Source organism: Capsicum annuum, chromosome 12, assembly GCF_002878395.1.
Source record: "Capsicum annuum cultivar UCD-10X-F1 chromosome 12, UCD10Xv1.1, whole genome shotgun sequence".
NCBI lineage: Eukaryota > Viridiplantae > Streptophyta > Magnoliopsida > Solanales > Solanaceae > Capsicum > Capsicum annuum.
The window spans coordinates 205289601-205305755 of NC_061122.1; positions in this window are offsets into that span (position 1 = coordinate 205289601).

A 16155-nucleotide genomic window follows, 5' to 3' on the forward strand; every position below is an offset into this window, starting at 1 on the left:
TAAAGTTGTCTTCTTGTAATTGAACCAAGCAACACTTTTAGGTATATCTCTATCCTAGATGCTAATTCAAACCCCTTATTTAATAAAATGATAATAACCTTGCTTCTTAATTTCTTCGTTCTATCCTATGACTCTCCTCCCGAATTCACATAGAAATATAGATTTATTTAATGGTGGCCACTCATCAAAATAGTAAGCTCAAGAAATTAAGAACAACCCAGATAGTAATCCAAAAAGAAACTACGATAAAGAATATCAAAGAGTAATCATGTTTTTGGCCTCAACCCCAGAACAAGGGTATCTAGCCACTCATGTTTGAATTCAACACCAAAAATAAGAAATTAATCATACCAAGAATTAATCTTAAAATGAAGAAGTTCAAAAGAAATTCTAAGAACCCTAAGAGAGAGAGTTTTGTGTGTTTTCCGCTGCTACTATGTTTTTCAAAAGTATCCAAATTATTCTAAATTTTTCCTTTTATAGCTGGGCACAAAAAACCTGATTTGGACCTCTGATGTGTTGCGGCGTGCTGTTAAATGCCATAATTCCTTGCAAATCTGGGTTATTGTGAAAGGTACCTATTTTGGGCCAATAGCGACTTGGCTCATCACCGTAACGTGGTGATATCGCGAAGGGCTACTAGTTTGTGACAATTGTGAATTCATCCTCCTCCGCGATGTGCTAAGCTTTAGATTTTGAAAAACTGGCAACTGGAATTTTGCCACATTGCGGTAATATCACTTTCTTTTTCTAGAATCTTGTCAATTGAGAAATGTCTCTTAACCACGACGCAGTGATTTCACGGTGCCTTACTGGTTTTTTACAATCGCCATTTGGTCCTTCTCCACGATGCGCCAACTGCATAAATGGAAATTTCTGACTTCCAGTTTGCCTTACTAAACTATGTTCCCCCTTTGTTCGCTCTTCCTTACCCTTGCGTATCCTTAATGTATCCAATCATGGATAATTCATCACAATTTACTCTTGCAAGTACTAATCATATCCATTAGATCAATAACACAATTAAAGCTAAATTTACACTCAAAATAGCACATTATAGATTTCAAAACAAGCCTACATCTGGGTGAATATTGGTGATTAGACATATAAATACGCCCAAGATCACCTGTCAGTTCGGGAGAACGAAAGAATTAACCATTTGAAGAATTCAACATCTCAGACGAGGCTTTAAAAATACTAACAAAATTGATCTACGACTATTCATAATGGATTGCCGATGGGCTGTTAAAGCATCATACCGGGAGGTACATAAATTAATTTTAAAGATATTGATTGATACAATTCTTGTTGTAAAAACATGACATTAGCATATATAAATCATCATGTAGAAAACAAAAGGACTAACACTACAAAGTGAACGAATCGAGTCTTGGTTTTGATATGTTTGACTTTGTTGTTGCACATTCTGGAATGAAGAATTAATTCTATTTGATGTCACACCCCAAAACTTGCTGGAATGATGAGGTTTAAATGCCATACATATTACTATTAATTAATACTCTATTTATTTATATCTGTGTATTAATTTTTTCATCACGTAATATGAAATGTTTGATAATATGTGCAGCACATTGATGTTATTTTTTACTACTTCCAAAAGAAGGCCAAGTTGAAAACACAAGAACAATACAGATACACGTCAGACAATTGTTTGTTCAAAGTTTACATCAATAATGCCTACGATAGGTATTGTCAACAATAGCCGGAAGTTTCCCGACATGAGGAATTCTTAATCAATATCTTCAAAGGTTTTAGTATTCCACTGGCTTACCTTGGAATTTGATCAACGAAGTGTACATTCTAGTCAATTGTCATGATGAATTCCATTAGGTGTTGACCGCCGTCATTCTAAAAGAAAGGCACATCTGAGTTTATTACTTGATGTCGTGAAGGAGACGTTCCGAGCCATCATATGAGATACAAAAGCTGGCTAAAATATTGCCTACTTATCTTGATATGAGTGGCTTTTTGGATCAAAAGGTTTATACTGATTGGTCGACAATTGAAGCATACCGCAATAAAATGGGTAATCCATTTAATGTACAATATGTTGAAGGAATTACTCAACAAACAATTGGTAGCCTGTAAGTATAAGTATCATGATTTAGTTTCATTTTATAAATTTTACAACACTTACATGAACTTCAAGATATGGATTATCTATTTTTTAAAACGCAGGGATTGCGATCTTTTTGTTGCCGCTTACGTTGAGTATTTGAGTGATGGATTACAAGTACCAAATGATGGACTTGATACCAGATTACTCTGCCAAAGATATTCTACTCTTTTATGGAAATACGGAGAAGCAAAAGCTTAAAAACCATGCACAAGCGATATTAAAGATCCACAACGACCAAAGCTGAATTTCATAGCACCGGATGAAGAACAACTTGTCCATATTGAGTAGATCTTTATAGCTTTAGTCTGTCAATGTAATAACCTATCCTCCTCGGTTAACTTGTTGATTTATTTGTAGAGTAGATCATTTTTACCCATAATAATTTTTCTACATTTTACTTATTTGTTGAGTTATTTCATGTAATTTTCGAAGGCTTTGATTTATTTTATATTGTCTCTGAATATAATTTAATCCTTAGTTTTGAACTTGTTAATTGAAATGGAAAACTAGATTCAAATATCACAACAGATAATACTTCTACTACAATAGACAACATATCTTATCAAATAAATTTTGACATATATTACAACATGTAGGTCATCTACTGAAAATTATATAACAGGTCTTCTTACTTTTTTGATTTGTTCTAATAGATTACCCATCGGTTGCAATAGATAGATTATATGTTGCAACAGATTGTATATTTGTTGCGATAGAGAGACAGAAACATTTGCATAATGCAACAGATGACCAACCTATTGAAACAGATAATCAATATACCACAACAGGTATGATATTTGTTACAACAGATAGACAATCTGTTGCATTATAAAAATTCAACTTTTGTCAGACATAAAAAAAATTAGCATACAATGTAAAGTGAAGTGAAGTGGCTTGAAATAAAAATTTGTTATCGTTTTCGTCATTGTCTTTGTACATATTCTTCTTTATACACGAGCTCCAACCATTTAGTTAGTACCTCATATGCCCAGACCTTTTTTATCTTTCCACAATGGTATCGCACATATCGGTCATTTTTGTGCCAGGCAGCAAACACTCAATGTATACAAGCGAGTACGGCTCGTACACTGAACTGGTTTTATTTTTTAGAGGTAAATTTTCTTACTTCGACCTTGAAAATCCCATGATTCCTTCATCAAGACTTCCATCGATAAATGATCTATCAGTTTACTCTGCGTCAACAACTTGGGGAACAGCTTCAAGAGTAGCTGCATGTGGGTTAAAAACTTGGCCTCCTTGAATACAGGTAAGTTTCAGTCATAAACCTTAATGTTTCCCTCGTCGTGTAGTATCTCAATAATGAGAAACTGTTTGACTTCCACGTTCATGACTGGAAGGATTATCTTTGCCTTGGTCCAGCTCTTGCCCTGTGGATATGGCCTCTTCTCTCTAACATGGCCAATTATGTCTTTATCCCATTCAAATATAGAAACTAACTGATCAATTATCTGGCCACCAAGACCAGTTTGACTAAGGAGACTATAGTACCTACTCTGGAAATTATTGTAGAAGTTGAGGTCCATTATCATATCGGCAACATCATAAGCATCCGGGTATGCTAATTGTCTGCCACTCATAAGGCAGAGAATTTTATCAACATACTATGGTATAAGAAGATAATTTTTAAATAGGTTAGTAATTGTAAAAAATAAAAACACAGTGAAAAGATTTTGTTGCAAAGGGTTCTCTGAATCAGTTCACAGACTACCCAGCTAACGCAACTTATACAACAGATATGTATTATGTTGCAATAGAATACCCAGCTATTCCAACAGATTATACATCTGTTGCATAGCTTCTTCTTCATGGAGTAGATAGGAAGGCTAGGTTTGCAAAAGTAAAATTACATTGTCCATGTACTACTCATGTATATTTATCATACTCGTGAAGTTTTTGGCGTCAAATGAATGCATGGTGTATTCTCGTGGAACCTTCGTCTTGTCAGTCATGATTTCAAACAGTTCCTTCCTTCTCTTTGTATCCAGGTGTCACGTAAATGTCCATATTATTTAGAGGCCCTTGAACTTCAACAACTCTTGGAGCGGGAGGAGTTGCAATTTTTTTGAATTCCTGATTGGAGAGTACTTGGCTAATTGCTCATTTTTTCCTCCTAACCGCTGCTATAGGAGTGTATAACTTCTTCACCTTATTGGATGGTATGGCACCCCTCTTGGATTTTAACTCCTCGGCATCTTCAGCAATAGCCTATAGTTTTTTAAGGGTTTTATCCTCTCTATCCTTGCACACTTTGCATTTGCAATAAGAATATGAGGGTAAAGATGGGTGAGGGGGAACTGTGCAAGGGTGTTTCCAAATGTATTTTTTTTAGCACCAACATAATCATAATCACGACTGGAAGCAGCAGAAGCAGCATCAGGATAGCTGCCACCATCATCAATAACTCCACTAGCAACACCCCTAGAAGAAGTATGCGGATCTATTGCAGTAGGTTGGTCATGAAGAGCTTTAACATTAGGCTGACCTTGCCTAAATTCTTTTTTTATGGCTATTGCTCCAGCCAATTCCTTCTTTATTAACTCCATCATTGGGTTTGCTATTATATCAATAAGACCTAGAGTAATAAAAAAGTCATCCCCAACTCCTACTCAGTAGGTACGATCCAAGGATGCACAACCTATGAAAAAAATAGAAGGCATTTAAATTATATCATATAATAATAATTTAGAGTCAGTTGGGTTACATGTTAACACAACTAATTTATGCAACAGATGATCTATCTGCCACAACAGTTGATCTATAGTCACAACATATTGATAATATATTGCATAAGATTACCCATGTGTTGCATAATTTATAGTAGATGGGTAATCTATTGAGTTGGGTTCAGGGAACCAGAGCAACAGATGGTTAATCTATTGTGAAATATAGATCGTCTATCACAATAAATTACCTATCTATTGCACTAGTTATAGTTGACGGGTAATCTGTCGCGATAGATAGGTACAACAGATGGCACATCTGTTTCAATATCTTTCTTTGAGGCAAATTATTTTAGTTGAAAGAAGACGTACCGCCTCATCCAGAGGGTTAAAGAGATCAGCCTCCTTAATTTTTTTGCTACCTTTTGTAGCCAACCACCTAAGGATCCTTGGATGAGAAACCTCATCTGTGTAATCCTTGAACTACTTTCGGAGAGGAGGAATGACTTCAAATGCCCAAGCCTAAAAAATGTAAACAGTAAGCAAGAAAAAAAAAGTCATAATAACTATATTCAATATAAATTAATGAATGAGTAAAAATAGTGATTAATTTTACCATGAAAGCCCAAGGAAGGCCGTATAATGTGATCGTCCCTGTGGATAGCTTTTTCAGTAAATTTTGGATAGTCAAGTAGTAGCTGCATATCCCCAGGGATAATCATTGAATTTCTCAAAATTATCAGCAAGCACCAACAAATCATTTTCTATGACTTTTCTAATGTCTCTTGCCAATAAAACGGAATGGACAAACCAAACTAAGCACAATTTCTCCCTGTAGTGCTTTGGTATGTTTTTATCCTTGAGATTTGCCATCAAATCCCCCGCTTTCTAGCTACGTCATCTAACAATGCCCAATAACCCATTTTTTCTCTTGAGTTTGTTGGAGGGTGTTTCCTTGATGAGAGGTTTTTCTAGACGATTACATCTCAAGCTCGTCACTATGGCAAACTCTTTCAATCCAAAACAAATCAGCATTCCACAGTAGTTGATCCAGATTCCATCCATCTTTTTTTACCCTCCTTCGGATCTTTATCATCGTTCACGTACTTGATCCTGTGCTTGAGAAGACCATATACCATGCTCATTTGAAAACGGAGAGTGCAGTCCTCAGGCAGCTTAAGAAAGTATGCAAAATAGCTCCTCTTAAAAAGTCCGTCTATGTTTTCATTCTTCATAATACTCCTAACTTCATCAAAACAATTCCCCAACTGATATTTAAGTATAAGATCACCAGTTTCTTCTTTAGGGTGATCCATCAGCATCGCAACTCTAAACCTATCGATACTAATGGTTTTGACATGATTAATATGGGTATTTGATATTAATTCATACCCTATTTGTGAGAAGGAGTTCCTACTTTCCTCAGCTTTATTTTTCCCTAACTGAGATTGTTCAGTAAGTTCCTCCGAATCTATCTATACTCTATCTTTTTTTTGTTGAGTGGTAAGAAGTTGATCCACTTTCAGTTTCAGTTTCTTTTCTTTTGGGAGACATATTTTAACTAAAACTAATAGAAAAACAAAAAATACAAAACATTTGATGTCTGTAAAAATTTTTTAAAAAAGGTAAGACAAATTTCAATAAATTATTATACGCCACATTACAAAAAAAATACTCCAATGGATGACCCATCAATTGGAATAGATGGGGAATCTGTTTGAAGACCTATTTAATATCTCCCAACAGATCTTCCACCTGTTGCAATAGATGGACCACCAAGACCACCACCAATGCCACCAATACCAACAACAATACCAAGACCGCCAACACTACCACCAATGGCACCAATACCAAAACCAAGACCACCGACACCACCACCAAAATCATAAATACCGACACCACCACCAACAACCACCAACAACCACCAATAACACCACAAACACCATCCAAAAATACCATGACAAACAAAAAAACACTGCTACAAAACTAAGATTTTCTCAGGTGTTTCCAACATTTTTAGCATCAAAACTCAAAATTGCTAACTCATTCTCAAAGATGATACAGCTAAAAGTCTTTTTTTTCATCATTAACTAAAAAAACCTAATTTTTAGAATAAATAACAAAGGTGGAACTCTTCTCGAACTCTATTACCTACAAACACAGAGAAAGCAACGGATACAAGCGAGAATAAAGTAAAAAATAACAACTATGTGGTCGGAAATGGGAAGAAAATCAATCTATTTTGAAGGATTGATCAATATGTTGAGTAGTTGTTATCTGTATTGTTGAGAGAGAGAGAGAGAGAGAAGAGTGAGAACTTGAGATTTGAAATGAGAAAAAGTTTTTCCCGCAAATGGATGATTTGTAATTTTGGAAGAGAATGATAAGTTTTGGAATTGTTGATTTGGTTTGAATTGATCTTAATTAATTTTTAAAATTTTAAAAGATATAGTTTTTAAAATATTAAGTTAATGAGAATCTTTTCAATTCAGAGTGATCGATCGACGACTCGGTTCGAGATGAACATAATACCAACACCATATAATTGCAAAGAATCAATTGAAGTAGTAGTTGACCCTACAAACTCATTCATCCCTAGTTATACCTAAATAAATTTAGGTAGTAGATTAACATTAATTTAGTGAGAATCTTTTCGACTCAGAGTGATTGATCGATGACTCGAGTTGGGATGAATGCAATACTAATAACATGCAATTGTAAAGACTCAATTGAAGTTGAAGTTGTAGTTGACCCTATGAGCTCATTCATCCCTAGTTATACCTAAATCAATTTAGGTAGTAGCTTAACATTAAGTTAATAAGAATCTTTTCAACTTAAAGTGATCGATTGACGACTCAGATCAGGATAAATGCAATACCAACATCATGCAATTGCAAAGACTCAATTAAAGTTGTAATTGACCATATTAACTCATTCATCCCTAGTTCTACCATAATCAATTTAGGTGGTAGCTTAACATTAAGTTAATGAGAATCTTTTAAACTCAGAGTGATCGATCAAGGACTCGGGTTGGGATGAATGCAATACTAACACCATGCAATTGCAAAGACTCAATTTAAGTTGTAGTTGACCCTATGAACTCATTCATCCCTATTTCTACCTAAATCAATTTAGGTAGTAGCTTAACATTAAGTTAATGAGAATCTTTTTAACTCAAAGTGATCGATCGACTACTCGGGTCATGATAAATGCAATACCAACAGCATGTAATATCAAAAACTCAATTGAAGTTGTAGTTGATCCTATGAACTCATTCATCCATAGTTCTACCAAAACTAATTTAAAGAAAATCTGTTGCAAAAAATGACTGAGCTATTAGAAATTTTCAAATAGATATTCATATCTATTGCAATAGATAACATATCCGATTTAATTATCAAATAGAAATTTGCATCTGCTGTGACAAACGACTGAGCTATTGGAAATTTTCAAACATATATTGATATCTATTGTAACAGATGACATATCTGATTTAATTATCACATGGACATTTGCATCTGTTGTTACAGATGACTGAGCTATTGGATTTTTTCAAATAGATATTGATATCTGTTGCAACAGATGACATATTTGTTTGAAATTTTTTTTTCTTTTAGTTTTAAAGCAAGCTTCTGTTCGAAAGAAGAAAATATAGATAAAATAGTACTAATAAAGGCGGTAAAAAATATTTCTTGGATAACTTAAAATCTCATTGAGTAGTGTTGTCTTGTCTTTTCAATGTCACCCGTCTTCCTCATGCCCATCAAAGTTATTAATGAATATTAATTAATAAATAATTACCCATGTCTCCTTCAACCCTAAATTTATTTTATTCATCTCTCATTTTTCTTCTTTTTCTTTCAGTAACGCCCTGAGTCTGTACCTCGAACGCTACATGGTGCTCATAGTCCTGAAGGACCATAAGCTAACCCATGACTGGTACCTACTGTGAGCACTGAATAATAGTAATACTATAACAATAATATAACTTAGACAAATACGAAAAACTGCCATAAGGTTCAGATCTGAAAATAAACTGAATAAGGTATAACAATACCAAAACTAAAATATCTATTAGAAAATACTCTAGTCTGAAAAGCCTCTAAACTATCTGAACTATGGAGTTGATGGGACAAATCCCCAACTAACTTCAACTACTTAAAATGAACTAAAATTCTAAAAAAAAACAATCATGTCCTCGAACTATGAGGACTAACCACTACTATGTCTGCTGGGAATCTAAATTTGCTAAGGGTGCTCGGAAGCCTGTGCATCTGAAACTATGATATAAGACATTATAGCACAAAAAAGGCACACGTCAGTACTTTGAATGTACTGGTATGCTCAGTGAGGTGGGCTAAAATGTATGGGTTCATATGCATGAACAGAATAACATAAGTATGACTGAATAAGAGTATATGCATGAATACAAAAACTATAACTGAGATCGTGATAGCACTGAATATTAAGTTTGAATACTGATTAACTGATATTCTAGTTTACTGATACTGTATTACTGATTATTGAATAACTGTATCTGATAGTCCTGAATATGTAGAACTGAACTGAGTTCTATACTGAAACTAAATCTAACACTGAGACTGAAATTGTGGGAGGTAATCATCTAACCGATATGCCCCAATTAAGATGACTGAGTTGGGGTCCAATTTGTAACCCCAATTGGAAGGGTATCAGTACCATGCCACGGGTAAACACAATTGTTGTGGAGTCAGTCCGAACTAACGGGTGACCCCTGAGATCAGTCCTAATCTAGTGGGTGATCCCTGAGCATGTTATTCCTATCTAACGGGTGACATCTCTAAACCTACACTGGATACGTAGTTCTGGAACTTAAGGATTGCTTCTAGGGAACCAATCCTATCTAATGGGTGTACCCCCATCCCTAGGTTCACTAGGTACTGAATCCTACTCCTAACTGAATAAATACTGGACTAATTTTCTAGTTCATACTTGGCTTGACTGAACTATTACTGAGTTTATTGAGTTCTATTAACTGATGGAATACTACTAAATCCTGTTAACTGAATGAATACTAATTGGTTCTGTAACTGGATGAGAGTACTACTAGTCGTGACATGACTGATACCATTCTGTAACTGACACTGGCTCTAAGTAAACAGCTAAACTGTTGGGTATTAAATACCCCCAAGACTCGATAGCATGTAAAGTAAATCATAGCATAGCCTTGGAAAGCATAATCATGTGCACTTGTTCATAACTCATTCATGGAGGCATTTTGTCAAACACTTGCGTGATACAACTTGAACATAAGCTAACATTACATGATTTCTTTATCTTATTAGTTCACATGAGAAATTCATCAAGCTCTTAGTGAGCATTATATATGCACATAACATTAACAACAAGTGGGAATCATAATTCAACTCCAACTTCACAATTTCATGGGTTTTACATAGATCCACATAATATTACATATATATATTAATTAACCTCACATGAAACATATCATAAAACATGGATTAAAATCCCAATTAATCATTTTAAACATGAATATAATTAAACCCAACATGGAATTCATGAAATCCATAAACTTGAAGTTTAAAAATGGTTTCTTAAACTCCAAGGGTGGAAGGGACCCTTGGATGAACACTTCACATACCTTGATTACTACTTTCGAGGAGATTGAAGTGAGTTATTGAGACTTGAATTCTTGAACTTGATGAGGCAAGGGCTTGCTCTTGAGAGAATTTATGAGTAAATAATGAGATTTTGCCTTATAGGATTATTAATTTTGTGTTAAGGATGAATAAGAGTGGGAAAAATAACCCATTTTACCCCACAACCCATATTAAAATAATGTTGAATAGGGTTTCCCTCACATCGCGACCCCTGTTTGGGTCAAGTAGCCATTGCGATGCGACCCCTACTCGGGTCAAGCAGCCATTATGGCGTGACCCTTTTTTAGGTTGAGTGACCCTCGCGACATAGGGTTATCATGACCCCTTACTATTTTAGGCATCCAAACTCGCCCTTATGCTAGTCCGAAAAATCCAAAACTCGCTTGAAATGACCCACAAGTGACTCTGATCATGAATCAATTTGAAAATCGACAAACTAAGGCCAGGAAGTCATAAAATAAGATTTCCAACTTATGAAGGATAAAATGACTCTGAATGAGAATACTTAGCTAAAATTTTCTAAGTTTGGGACCCCTTAACAATCTTAAAAGACTGCATTAAGCTAAGAATTTTGTGGGCTCTTACACTTTCTCTCCTCTTTAGGGTTATTACAATTTTTTTCTCTCGTTTTGTATCTTCTTTCTCATAAAGATCCTTTTGGATCTAAACCAATCCATAGCTTTTCTAAACTGAAATTGTTGTTTTGATCCCCTTTTGATATTGCAGGTAAGGTATGGTTCACCATTGCTCTTCATTCTCGTCTTCTTCTTTGCAAGTTATTTACATTTATTTTTTTATTTAATTACCATTTACCCATATCATATTTATTTAAAAAATTTGAAGGAACTTTTAAGTATTGAATAAATGAACTGAGAATTTTTATTACAATAGGAGAAAAAGTCATCTGTTGGGAGAAGTCTAAAAGCATTGTTGGCAGTATCATTTTTTTGTATGTATTTTATTTATTTCTTTGTTGTTGATGCTGTTATTGATGTTGTTGGTGTTTTTGGAAATTTTTATGTGGTGTTGTTAATGTTATTGGAACAAAGAATGTTACTTTTTGATTGTTGATGATATTGATGGTGTTGGAACAAATGATGTTGTTGATGTTTTTTATTTATTATTTCTTTATAGTTATGTTGTTGTTGATATTGCAATAGATGGAGCAACTGTTGGAACAAATCAAACCACTAGCAAGGCTGGTTTGATGTATTCCAACAAACTCTATATCTGTTGCAACGGATTCTATATCTATTGTAACAAACTCCACATCTATTGCAACAGACTCCACATCTGTTACAACAGGCTCCACATCTATTACAACAAATGGATAATGTTCTTTCTATTCTTCTGTTGTTTGACATTAATTTTTTTCCTCTTCTTTGTAGATATAAGAAACTGAAAGTTGATCAACTTTTGCCCGACCAACACAAGAGGCTACAGTAAAGATGGCTTCAGAGAAATAAGCTGACCGCAGATGAAACCACTTCATATATGAGAGGTATGTATTACTAATAATGTTATCGTGAAAAAACACATAGAATATACTAATTTTGTGAATGTTTTTTTACCATTTAGTCATTGATCATATAAATAAGATATCTACAATTTTACTGTTAAGTTTTATAGGTTCGAAATGATAAGGCTGAGGGACCATAAATATGATTTTGATACCCTGTTAATATTTTATGTTGGTTATTGCTCATGTTTATGTGTCAAGCATTGTGAAGGGATCTAGTTTTAGTGTCATTGTAAAGAGATTCAACAGTGATTAAACTAACTTTTAGGGTTCATTGGACTTTGATAAGGCCTTCAAAGCCTAGCACTACATCTAACAAAAATGAAAAACCAATATAGTTATTGACCTAGCCCAAATTTATATGGTTGGGTTGCTCAGGATGATGATTATATGCCAGAAGGTGTGGTAGGAGAATACGTACATGGGAAAAGGGGATTTGATGAAAAACTATATCATTTGAGAGCTAATTGAAGAGGAGAAATAGTGTAGAAAGGAACTTCTAGCGAATCTGGCCGATGAAACTGAATTAGAACATGAGAAATCTGAATCAAGTACAAATATAAAAGTGTATCCAGTAATGTAAATCCGTCTGTTGTTTCTCTAAAAAAAGAATAGTGCAGATGGACACTTTGCTAGGGAGCTGTGAATAGGTAGTATGGTTGGGATGATCACCTAGATAGAGAATAGTATAAGACCAAAAAAGCAGCCTTACGAGCATCGAGGGTTAAAATAATGTACAGTAAGTTGAGAAAACTTATGCCAATAACAGCTGCAGTTAAAATAAGGAATCTAAGAGAAGGCTACAATTTTTGAATTTTAAATTGCATCCTATGCCTTCTTGTTTGTGGTTTTGATTAGGTCCACTGCTGTTGACCTAATCGGAACCACAAACAAGATTGAAAGAAAAATTGAGTATCACTACTTCTTTAACAATATAGGTATAGTTGATTCTGTTTTCTAGACTTAGAATGCTTTCTACATATCGTAGAAAAGATCAGATGATTGCTATAGTATGTGATTCCTAATAATTTTCAATCTTGCCTCTAGCTTGCCGATTTGGTATTCAAGCTTGTCGTTGCCGTCTTTGAAGTTGGTATAGAGTTACTGGTCTTTTGTAAACTAGATCAGGAACACTTTTTTCAAAGTTGTGGCATTATAGAAGGCCTTCATAACACTTTATTTAGAAGCCTTAAATGATACATGAAGGGTCGCTGTGTTTGTTTTAGATATAAATGTGTTGATGCACACTCAAGCAGTGGTCCCAACAGTTGAGTAACTCACTTTTTTTAGCGCTGCTTAATGTAGCTTGCTCAATCAATCTTCAAGGGATTTGATAAATTAATTAGCAAAGAGTTATGTAATGTTTTATCTACACTGACTCTACCAAGCCTATCAGATGTTACGTAACTCCAGGCTTATTACCCTATCAAAAACCTTTGCTTGAGTTCGTGCACAAATCAAACTAGCTCAATATCTCAGCCTTTCTGCTGATATCTCTTCTCCTATATAGAAGACAACATATCCATCATGCAAAAGTCTACAACATCGCTAGAAATTCTTGCCACAACGAAAGTCTTAAGAGGGCATGACTAGTAATCTCTCAATGTCACTATTATGACTTTCTGGACGTCTCTAGAAATTATATTGGAATGGACAAACCAAACCAAACTAAGCATAATTACTCGCTATGTCCATTCTAAGATAATTACAATAGACATCAAGAAAGTCATAAAAGTGATATTGAGAGATTACTATACATACCTTTGAAAGACTTTTGCTGTGGCAAGAATTTCTAGCGATGGTGTAGACTTTAGCATGGAGGATATGTTGTCCTCTATATGGGAGAATAGAGATCAGCAGAAAGGCTAAGAGATTAAACAAAACTCGATAAAGTGATCTATTCAACTGTTGGGACCACTGCTTGAGTGTGCATTTTGACCTAAAACAAGCATTTTAGGTGTTTTGAAGGACCTAAAACAAGAACAGCGACCTTCCATGTATCATTCAAGGCTTCTGAATAAAGTGTTTTGAAGGGCTTTTACAATGCCATAACTTGGAAGAAAGTGTTCCTGATCGCGCTCACAAAATACCAGTAACTCTATACCAACTTCAAAGATAGCAACGACAAGCTTGAATACCAAATTGACAAGCTGGAGGCAAACTTGAAACTTATCGGGGTTCACATACTATAACAAGCTTCTGATCTTCTCTAAGATATGTTGAAAGCATGCTATGAAAAGAAAACACAATCAATTAATCCATATTTCTAAGAAAGTAGTCATACTCAATCTGCCTTTCAATTTTGTTTGTGGTTTCGATCAGGTCAACAACAGTGGACCTAATCAGAACCACAAACAAGAAGTCATGGTATGCAATTTAAAATTCAAAAATTGTAGCCTTCTTTTAAATTTCTTATTTTAACTGCAGCTGTTATTGGCATAAGTTTTCTCGATTTAGTGTACATCATTTCAACCCTCGATGCTTGCAAGGCTGCTTTCTTGGTCTTCTGCTATTTTCTATCTAGGTGATTATCCCAACCACACTACCTAGTTGCAGTACCCTAGAAAAGTGTCTATCTTGATTATTTTTCTTTCAGAGAAATAACATATGGATTTACATTAATGGATACACTTTCATATTTGTACTTGATTCAGATTTCTCATGTTCTAATTCAGTTTCATCAGCTAGATTCACTAGAAGTTCCATTCTACCCTATTTCTCCTCTTTAATTAGCTCTCAGATGATATAATCTTTCATCAACTCCCCTTTCCATTGCAGATATTCTCCTTCGGCTCTTTTTGGTATATAATTATCTTCTCGAACAACTCTTCCATATAAATTTAGGATAGGGGAATTTCTATTGATTTTTCGTTCTTGTTTGATGTAGTGTGAGGCTTTGAAGGTCTTCTCAGAGTTTAATGCATACTTAAAGTTAAGTCCAATTTCTATTGGATCTCTACAATGACAGCAAATATTGATCCCTTCTCAAAGCTTGACACGTATAAACATAAGCAACAACTATCTGTAATTCGTAACAGGGTATCAGAACTATCATCATGCCCCCCCCTCCCCGGCCTTATCAATTCAAACCTATCAAACTTAACTATACAATGTAGGATCTTGTTTGAATGATCAGTGCCTAATCGGTTAAAAACTGCATTCACAAAAACATTATACTATGTGTATTGTCCCGATGACCTTATCAGTAATACTTAACTCCCACGCATGAAAGTGGATCCATCCATCTATACGTACTTTATTCTTCCTAGCTCATCTATGGCTTAAATTAAATAAATAGATGACTAATAAGTTGTAACAGATGTCACATCTGTTTAAAATGTCAAACAATTATAGACATCTGTTATGATAGATGACTAATCTGTTGTGACATAGGACTTATTTGTTGGACATATCAAATAGGTATATGAATCTGTTGCAACATTTTAAATATTTTATAAATTATCCAATAGTTAGAATGTATTTGCAATAAATTACGCATCTATTAGATTTATTTTAAAGCAATTTTCTTTCCTTTATGAAATACAATAAAGATACAAAGATACAATGTTTATTTAGATCCATTTTTTAATTTATATATTCAAAAAGTCACCAGTTTATTTAATTAAGGGATGAACAGTCGTGACATTTTTACTAACTCCTTCCTTTATAAATAGGTACCTCCTTACTCATTCATTCTACTACTACACTTCCAGATATGTTTGATCTAGATTCGTACAAGAACATTTATATTGAGTCCTTCTGGGAACTTCGAAGGCCGTATGATGAACTCCAGAGGGATTTGACGGACTTCAGAGCAAGGCTGAGGAGGGTCCTGCTGCTGTTGGATGAAAATTATCCTTCAGATAATGAAAGTAGTAATAGTAATACTTATAATAATAATAATAATGATAATAATAATAATAGTAACAATAAATAGGTTATGTTTTTCCTTTTAGCGTATGTTGCAACAGGCGATTATTAATAAAAATAAGGTTATTATTATTATTATTAAGAGGATGAAAAGTCTTTAGTCATGACTTTTTTCATATGAAAAATAGTTCGTAAGATAAGAAAATAAATGATAAACACAATTTATAACCGTAAAAGAACGGTTATTTAATTTTAATAACTGATCGTGACTCTTCGACATATTTG